The following is a 10,381-nucleotide window of genomic DNA, read 5'->3' as shown; positions in this document are numbered from 1 at the left end:
TGTGTGTGTGTGTGTGTGTGTGTGTGTGTTTTCTGCAACAAAACTGTTAATGTGCATATGGTATTTTCCTGAGTTCTGTGAGTTGTTCTAGATCCATGGTAGGCCAACTGCTGCTCATGAGCCACATGTGGCTCTTTGGCCCCTTGAGTGTGGCTCTTCCACAAAATACTATGACCTGGGCAAGTCTATTTTGAAGAAGTGGCATTAGAAGAAGTTTAAGTTTAAAAAATTTGGCTCTCAAAATAAATTTCAATCATTGTACTATTGATATTTGGCTCTGTTGACTAATGAGTTTGCTGACCACTGTTCTAGATAATTATAAAAACTGAGGGGTAGCGGGAAATTCGAATTTGTAGTCAGTGGTCAGAAGTGAGGGTAGCTCTGGGAAAAGCAGAGCTGGTGGTCAGCTTCACTATTGAAAATTGCAACTTGATTATCTTAGATTTTATTTTCAGATTAATGTGCAAAGTGAAAATAAGATTTAAGGTAATCAAGTTACATTTTTGTTTTTAAGATATTCAGTTTTCTTCATAATTTATTTTAATTTAAAGTAAAGTACTCCTTCATGTTAAAATTCTCCATTTGGAAAGACATCAAAATTATGGGTCAGGAGACTAGAAAGAACTTTAAAGTTTGTTGTTAGAGTTAGAAAGTCAAAAGATTTTTTTGACTAGACTTAAAGAGCAAAATTTAGGGAGGAAATGTTGAGATTAAGATCAATAAGGAACACAATTTCTTGTGTTCATAACTAGTTGAGAATAAAGGCATAAGGGGTTGATAAATGGAGATAAAATTGCCAGCTTAGTTGCTGAGAGTTGACCGGAGGAAGTGGCATACATTCACAGAGGATAAAGAAAAGTCAGAGTATGGGGAAGAAGAAAATATACTTTCATAGAGGACAGAGAAATGTCAACAGATGCTGGAAAGAGGGTGTCACCACTATGGGTTTTGGAGTTTGAAACTGATATTCTGCAAGTGAGTGACCAATTAGAAAAGCACAGGGTCATAAAATGGGGAAGGAGTCCGATTAGAGGAGAGCATGAAGAGATAAAGAACTACAGCATTTATAAACCTTAGAAAAAGGGGCTGGGTTGGTTACCCCCTCAGGAATCCTTCCTTATGTGGGAGTCTGTATTTGCTTCCAATAAATTTCTAATCTTTTATTAACAAGTTCTTTTAGTCTGTGAATTTTATTCTTCAATCTTCATGAGGCAAGAACCCCAGGGAGTTCTGCTCCCTGAACCCCAGGTTTCAGAAACATCAATGATGTGAGAGAATCATTGATGGGCTGCCTTCTGCACAACCCAGACATGTGTCCTTGACCGAAATCAAATCCAGGATTCTTCAGACTGCAGGCTGTCGCTCTATCCACTGAGCTTAACCAGCTAGGGCCCAAAATGCTTTGACTATCAGCCCCTTAGAGACAAAGAATAGCCTATCTTCCTCTTCTCTGATTCCAGAGCTCAGGTTATCACCGAGAGTGTTGCAGAATGAACAAGGAATTTGGGTTGCCACCTTTGGTCAGAAGACCCGCATTTAATACCAAATCTGTCTCTTGGTAACTATGATTTTTTGTCAGAATACTTAACCTCTCTGGCCCTCTGTTTCCTTACTGAGAAAACACAGTGATCTATTATAAAAATTCATCATGGTGTAGGAAGTAAGCCCTACTTTAATCAGATAAAGTCATCACCTATAAGTTGTTATTTCACCTAGTACAGGGTTGGCAAGTTTCTCTGTAAAGAATCAGATAGTAAATATCATATTTTAGGCTTTGCAAGCCATATGGCCTCTATCACAGCTACTCAGGTCTGCTGCAGCAGCCCCAAGGCTGCCACAGACAATATGTAAACGAATGGGCATGGCTGTGCTCCAATGAAACCTTCCAGAAACAGGTGACAGGCCAGATCTGGCCCTTAGGCCATCGTCATGCAGGTTCCTGACCTAGTAAAACATAGTATAGATTTAAGTGCTTAAGTGCTTTCTTCATGTTAAAAATCAATGGATTCTAAACACCATGAGAACAGGAACTGTTCCTCTTTGTATTGTCCATGGATCTCCGAGAGCTTAATGGAACTTTTTCATGTCTTCAGGAATTGTTAGCTTCTAAACTCAGAGCAATAGTGGAAATATTAAGTATCTGGAACTTGATAACTGAATAAAAAATGAGATAGATACATTTCAATCTAAAAATTATCATGGCTTTATACAATACCAGAGGCCTGGCCTGTGCCCTCTCTCAATTTGGGATGTCAGGTGGCCAGGGAAGAGCCTAAGCTCAGGCCAGGCGCTGCATTCCAGCCTAACTGTGCTTGCATTGCCGCTCAGTAGTGTTGCTGCATTGGCTGGGGATGCTCATGCCATCGCAGCTGCACCCGCCAGTGTGAGTCTGGCATCTGGCACCAGTAGGTCAGTTGAGTGGCGCTCCTGCTATGGGAGTACACTGACCACCAGGAGATAGCTCCTGTATTGAGCGCCTGTTCCCTGGAGGTCAGTGTGTGTCACAGTGACCGGTCGACCAGTTGTCCAGTTGTTCGTTCACTTAGGCTTTTAGATATACAGATAAGATAGTTTAAAATATATCTGTCTCATACCTTTTGCCTGTTCTTTCCACATCTGCTTTTAGACAATTTTTTAAAAAATAGTCTTAACCTTTCTCCTCAGTGAGAGAAAAAGAAGGAAATGCACATAACCGGGATTTTATATTATTTATGCCCAACCCCATAAAAAATGATAAGGCCCATGGGAGTAAATCTTACCTGTCGTTATGATTTATTAGGAACAAAGGAATAATGGACCACTTCTGTGCAGTACCCTAATATAGCAGTATTACGGGTACCATACCATTTGGATCTTATAAAGCTGGCACATGAGCAGAGTATTTACTATGTCATTTTCACTGACCACTTCTCAGCCTTTTGGCTAAGATCAAATTTTAATTTGCTAAACTTTTAATTTAAGCATGATATACATAATGATATCTATCAGTAAGCATTTCTTTGTTTCCTGGACATCCTGGGCCTTTCATTCTTTACATTTTTTCTTCTTTTTCTAAAGCTATTAATCATATGCAGGAGGCATTGTATTTGAAAACTGGACTGAATCCAACAGCCAATGTTGTCACTGAATAGAGATAACATTCACCGACACTTCTGCCTTCATTGGGTCTATTGATCTGGAGGGAAAGACATGAGGCTTTCTACACTGTTATTTATAAAAAGCTTAAAATAATAAATGTATAGGAAACAATGAAATAGAGAGTTTAATGCAGTTTTGTATTTTTCTAAGAAATTTTTTAAATACATATAATTATACACAAATATATTTTAATTTTAGAATTTTGGGTTACAGAAAATACATACTTTTGAGTTTGTGATCTTAATAGTAAAATTTTAATGTGAAAAATAAGGTAAATGTTAACTGAGAAGAATTTCATATAGATTCTCCATTAGCATAGCCCTCAAACACGATATAGATGATTTTTCAGCTCTATTAATTTACATGTCAAAGTTCTGTTTGGATCTGAGAAGACCAAAAGATGCATCTGAAAGTATTCACCTGAGCACTGAAAGAGCATGTCACATGATCCAGGAATTAGACTGTATGCAAACAACTCTAGGAAGCTAACAAGAAAGAATGAATGAGGAAAGAAAGATGTGTCTGTGCTGAAAGTGGCTGGATGTGGGCTAAGTGTTAGGAGGCCCAGCCTCAAGTTTTCAAGCTGAAATGTTATAATAGAGAGGAGGGTCCCATTTCAAATTCTATCCTAACACACGGTTAAAGGTAAACAGCAACAGTGGTCACTGGCACAGGAACAAGGTGACTGGAGAGACTGTTAGGGTTTATTACAAAGGAGCATATCAACAAAAATACTCAGATTTGAAACAGAATTCAACTGCTGGCTGGGTAGCTCATTTAGTTGGAGCAACATCCAAATGTGCCAGGGTTGCAGTTCAATCCCTGACACATCCAAGAGTCAACCAATGACTGCATAGGGTTGAGTAGCAAGTCCATGTTGATCTCTCTCCCTCACCCCCCTCTTTCTCTGAAAATCAATTTAGAATAAAAAGAATTCAAGAATGGTTGCTTTTCCTTTTTCTGGCATTTTTAAAATATGCATTGTAGTAAATCAGAATGCTATATGTTATTACCTACAGGTGGCACCATCTAGACAGCTCATTTTCTGACATCTAGACTACACTGGAAACAAACCCACCACCATACTGATGGTGACTTCAGAATATGGAAATCAAACAGCAGGACTTGGATTTCTGACTAAAGTTTTCTATCAAAATATGAATATAGTAGTATTCAACATCCAGAGTTAACCTCTATCTCAAAATCACCCCTAGCATTGAGTGATCAGAGTTAAGAAATTCTATTAGTTCTATTTAAATTTTTAAATGGCTTTGGTATTTCTTAAACAGCTAGTTCAAAATTTGGGAGTCACCAGGCTTAAGGATGCTATGAAAACAGTTCATATGTTCTAATATTTCCTATCTAGAAAAAAGGACATAATTTGTAATTTTTGCTTTGTGTGCAAGTGTTACATAATTAAAACACTCAAAGACTACTAGAGAAATACGGTTTGGTTCAGTGCTGTCCCTTTGGTTCAGGGTTCTTTCAAAATCATATCATGTGTGGGTCAGAGACCAAGTAAATATGGTGGCAGGAGATTGTTACAATGGACTGGAAAATAACTCTGTTCACCTGTGACCAGAAAGGGGATTTTATTAGCAGAATAAAATAAAAGCCCAATATATATAAGATCTGCACATGAGGAGAACTTAGAATAGGTTATGTGGAGATTTGTAGTGTCTGAATGATAACGGTGCATTTCTTTTTTTGTTTTTGTTTTGTTTTATTAACTCTTTATTGTTTAAAGTATTACGTAAGTCTCCTTTTTCCCCCACTAACCTCAGTTGCTCCCCACCACCAGTCTGTGTCCATTGGTTATGCTCATGTGCATGCATACAAGTCCTTTGGTTGATCTCTTACTCCCTCACCCTCCCCCACCTAACACCACACTTTCTCTCATAGGTTGGACACTCTATTTGATGCTTCAATGGCTCTGGTTCTATTTTTGCACAGTTTATTATATTCCACTAATGAGAGAGATCATGTGATATTTATCTTTCTCTGACTGACTTATTTTGCTTAGCATAATGCTCTCCAGGTCCATCTATGCTGTTGCAAATGGTAAGAATTCATTCTTTTTTACAGCAACATAGTGTTCCATTGTGTAGATGTACCACAGTTTTCTAATCCACTTATCTGCTAATGGGTACTTAGGCTATTTCCAAATCTTAGCTATTGTAAATTATGCTGCTATGAACATAGGGGCGAACATGTCCTTTCTGATTGGTGTTACTTGGTATATATTCCTAAAAGTGGGATTACTGAGTCAAATATAAGTTCCATTTTTAATTTTTTGAGGAAACTCCATACTGTTCTCCACAGTGGCTGCACTAGTCTGCATTCCCACCAGCAGTGCATGAGGGTTCCTTTTACTCTGCATTCTCTCCAGCACTTGTCATTTGTTAATTTGTTGATGATTGCCATTCTGATAGGTGTGAGATGGTTGTAGTTTTGACTTGCATCTCCCAGATGATTAGTGACTTTGAGCATGTTTTTATGTGTCGCTTGACCTTCTGTATGACCTCTTTTGAATGGTGTCTATTTGGGTACTTTGCCCATTTTTTTGATTGGATTGTTTATCTTCCTTTCGTTAGGTTATATGAGTTTCCTATACATTTTGGAGATTAAACTCTTATCAGAGATAACATTGCAAATATGTTTTCCCATGCAGTGGGCTTTCTTTTTTTTTTTTTAGTGGGCGTTCTTGTTGTTTTGTTAATGGTTTCCTTTGTTGTGCAGAAGCTTTTCATTTTGATATGGTTTTATTTGTTTATTTTCTCATTAGTTTCCATTGCCCTAGGAGCTGTATCAGTAAAGATATTGCTACGACAAATGTCTGCTATTTTGCTCCCTATGGCATCCTTTAAGATTTTTATGGTTTTCTATCTTACATTTAAGTCCTTTGTCCAAAAAATTAACACCCAGAAAACTATGGCTTTTTTTATACACCAAAATGAACTCACAGAAAGAGAAACAAGCAAACAAACAAACAAAATCTATTTACCATTGCACCAAAAAATTAAGATACCTAGAAATAAATTTAACCAAGGAGGTAAAGGACCAGTACTCAGAAAATTACAAAACATTGAAAAAAGAGATACATAAAAGCTTAAACAATAAGAAGAATATTCTATGTTCATGGATTGGTAAAATCAACATAATTAAAATGTCCATACTACCCAAAGCAATCTATAGATTCAATGCAATCCCCATTAAAATACCAATGGCATATTTCACAGACCTACAACAAACTCTTCAAAAATTCATCTGGAATAAAAGAAGACCCCGGATTGCTGCAGCAATCTTGAGAAAGAAGGACAAAGTTGGAAGTATCATAATACCAGATAGGAAGCTATACTATAAAGCCACTGTTTTCAATACTGCCTGGTACTGGCACAAGGACAGACATATAGACCAATGGAACAAAACAGAAATTGACCCAAGCCATGATGCTCAATTAATATTTGATAAAGAAGGCAAGAGCATACAATGGAGTCAAGAGAGTCTCTTCAATGAATGGTACTGGAAAAAAAATTGGGCAGACACATGCAAAAAATGAAATTAGAACACCAACTTATACCTTTCACAAAAATAAACTCAAAATAGATAATAGTGCATTTCTATATAGAATTTAATGATGCAACATGATACTGATTTTAGGATCACACTCAAGAAATTGACTTTTTTCTTTTGGCTGTAGTTAATTAACCTATTCTTTTTCTGAATACTAGTTCTTAGTATCATATACAAGTATAAGACTAGAAAGATAATAAAAACAAATGAGTGGTTGGAACACTTCTCAGAGAGTAATGAAAGAGAAATTGAGTGAGTCAGGAAATCATGCTTATCAATCAAATGGTAAAGGTGGTGGGTACATATGCCAGTTCTGATTTGTTGTTGTGATCCAGAGGACCAGTTTTGTTATTGTTATCAATTTTTTTGTTTGGTATTTGCATTATTCCTAAAAATAGAACAACTCACAATGTCCCACTAGGTCATACTTATACTTCAACTTGAAAGTGTGGGTCATGGTCAATGGGTAGTCAGTTTTTAAAAGAAATCTGCCTAACAAAAGCTGGTCCTAAAAGTGTATTAGGAAGCAGATGAACTAATTGCAAATATAAATAAAAACAGGCACTTCAATTAGTGAGTGCATCAGTTAATCTGGACAGTTGAAAACTCACTTCCCACTCAACTCTAAAATTAATTCTCTCTAATAATGGAAGATATGTCATTGTCATAAATTCAGAAATAAACTTACCAAGAAACTTAAGAGAGGATAAATCCAAGAACTTCAGATTTAAAGAAAAAAAAAATGTTCTTTCAGAATTTTCATTTACCTCTTTTTTTCTCCTTCTCTGACCTTGCTTTTATTTAGAAAGCACAAGTTAATTCTAAAAGACAGTTTGTTTAATTCAGATTGGATTAAGAACAAAAGTAATTTTCACTCTAGATTTGAATTTAAAAAATGTGAAGATCAAAAGTTTTGAGATTTTTAGTTCCAAACATTTTTACTAAATGTAAATGTTGACAAGTGAGTCATCCAACACTCAATTTTTATCATTTAGTTTCTGATGGAAAAAAAAGTTGGCTTTAAGCATAATTTAAGGAAAAGAACAGTTGCTTCTCTCCTACTGATAAAAATTTCAGTACTATAGGCAAGTTCCCTTGATGCTAATATAGATATGGTGGGCCCAACAGACAGGTGGAGTTGGCAAATAAATGTTCATTTCTTCCTTTTATGACTCAATGTTATCATGAGGGAAATTGAGAACATTTCCACAACACAGCTGTGTGGGATTCGCCAGCTCGTCTATCAAGATAACGCCGAGTCTTTACTCCCCTGCAGTTTGGCAACCAGTGCAGATCTGAGTGGGAGATATAAGATTACTCTCAAGTTCTTGGCTCCACTAGAAGTGCAGGTTGTGTTTCAGAGATGCCACTTCTACCATCAACTTAAGAGTCTCTGGAGTTACTTGTAGAATACTCTGGCTTATCTATCTACACTAATAAAAGAGAAAAACGCTTATTGACTGTACCTTCGCTACGCCCACATCCAATCAGGAGTGATATGTAAATTAAGCCAACAAAGGTAGAGGGTAAATTTGCATATGCAAGAGGGGTGGGCTGCACCTGATGCTGCCAGCTGGGACTAGGTTGCCATCAGGAACCAGGCAGGCCAGGCAGGCAGTGCCTGATGCCACCCTTGGGGTCCAGTCCACCATTGGGACTGGGCAGGCCAGGCAGGCAGCACCTGACATCATCTGCAGGGTTGAGCTGATAGGTAAGTGGGCAAGGGGTAGGAGAAAGCACTTAATGCCAGCTGTGGGGTCCAAGCCACCATTGGTAATCGGGCAGGCCTGGTGGGCAGCTCCTGACTCTGCCCACAGTGTCCAGGCTGCCATCGAGAACCAGGCAGGGCTGGAGAGTAGTGCCTGACTTTACCCACAGTGTCCAGGCCTTCATCGGGGATCAGGAAGGCTGGTGGCCAGCACATGATGCTGCCTGTGGGGTCCATTCAGCCATTGGTAACCAGGCAGGCCAGGCGAGCAGAGCTTAATTTCAAATGCGGGTCGAGGCCACAATAGGTAACCAGGCAAGAGGGGGTGGGCAGCACCTGGCCACCCATTGTGTCCAGGCAGCCATTGGGATCCTGAGTAGGCTGGGGTGGTCAGGGTCTCTGGGATCACTGTCTGCCCCTGGGCTGCCTGTGGACACCGGTGAAGCAGGCTGGGGTTGAATTTTTTAATGAAAATGGACTGCCTATGCCCCAGCCCACCACTCCGGTCCCTGGCAAGCAGAGGGCAGAGGGCAGTGAGCAGTTAGCAGGCACCAGGGCTTGTAAGGGACTGGGAGAAACCTGCAGGCTTGCTACCAAGAAGAGGTGCTAAACCATGATGATGCAGAGGTCTGGCTGATGGAGGCATCCAAATGTGCAGATGAGGCAGCTCTCACTGGTGCTGAGCATGAAAAGTGCACCAACAGCCTGATGAACTAAATCATCTTTCTGAAGAAGATGCATGAAGAGGAGATCGCTGTGCTGCAAGCACAGATCTAGTACACTCAGATCTCCATAGAGATGGACATGTTTTCTAAGTCTGACCTCTCTGCCATGCTCAAAGACACCCGAGCCCAGTACGAGAAGCTGGCTGTCAAGGACATGCAGAATGCAGAAGAATGGTACAAGAGCTGCTTCACCATGCTGGCCAAGAGCACTGCCAAGAACACCTACGGGGTGCGCGCCACCCAGGAGGAGGTGTCTGAAAGCCGCTGCCTGCTCAAGGCCAAGACCCTGGTGATCAAAGCATGCCGGAGCATGAACTAAGCTCTGGGAAAGCAGTTTCAGGAGCTGGCGGATAAGCAGGACTCTGATGTTAGTGCTATGCAGGACACAATCAACAAATCTTAAAATGAGTTGAGAACTACAAAGAGTAAAATGGCATGATATTTCAAAGAATATCAGGACCTCCTCAATGTGGCTTTGGACATTGACATTGCAGCTTACAGGAAACTCTTGGAAGGTGAGGAGACCCACCTCAGTTTCACCAGCGTGGGAAGCATAGTCAGTGGTTACTCCCAGAGTTCCCAGATTTTTGGTCCATCTGCCTAAGGTGGTTTACACACTATCTCCAACTTGATGTCCGCTCGCTCCTTCCCTTCTTAATACACCAGCAACATCCAGGAGGAGCAGATTGAGGTGGAGGAGACCATCGAGGTTGCAAAAGCCGAGGAAGCTAAGGATGAACACCCCTCTGAAGGAGAAGCTGAAGAGGAGGAGAAGGAGAAGGAAGTGGCTGATGAAGATGGAGAGGAAGAAGAAGAGGTGTAAAGAAAGAATTTGAGGATGCAAAGGAGGAAGAAGAAGGAGGTGAAGGTGAAGGAGAAGATGCCCAAGAAGCTGAGGATGAGAAGAAAGATAAAGGTGCTGGGGAGGAGCAAGCATCCAAGAAAAGATTGAGCCCCCCCCCCCCCTTTCCTTAATTAGTTCAGGAATAATCCTCCTGAAACCAGGTCAACCTTCACCAACCAAGCAATTGAGTTCCCGATACTATATGAATTAAGAAGTCAATATATGCAACATTCTGAGGTGACTCAGGTTGGACATTAAATGTTGTGCTATGACTTTTCTCCTTATGAAGAATGTCTGTTTGCTTGCAGAGTGGCTTCCTGGCTTGCTGCCAGCCTGTGCATAGCCCACGCTTTTGAGTTCAGGATCTATGGCAATGTGAGTAATTCAGATGTT

General features: G+C 39.9%; 1 pseudogene; it reads left to right on the top strand.

The window, feature by feature from the left end:
- The first annotated feature begins 7,895 nt into the window (after window positions 1-7,895).
- Window positions 7,896-10,162, top strand: LOC118722899 (annotated as a pseudogene).
- Window positions 10,163-10,381: the final 219 nt, after the last annotated feature.

The sequence above is a fragment of the Pipistrellus kuhlii genome, unplaced genomic scaffold (genome assembly GCF_014108245.1).
Source record: "Pipistrellus kuhlii isolate mPipKuh1 unplaced genomic scaffold, mPipKuh1.p scaffold_m20_p_1, whole genome shotgun sequence".
NCBI lineage: Eukaryota > Metazoa > Chordata > Mammalia > Chiroptera > Vespertilionidae > Pipistrellus > Pipistrellus kuhlii.
Note: the sequence above shows the minus strand (reverse complement) of the source record. Positions and strands in the feature narration are given on the sequence as shown.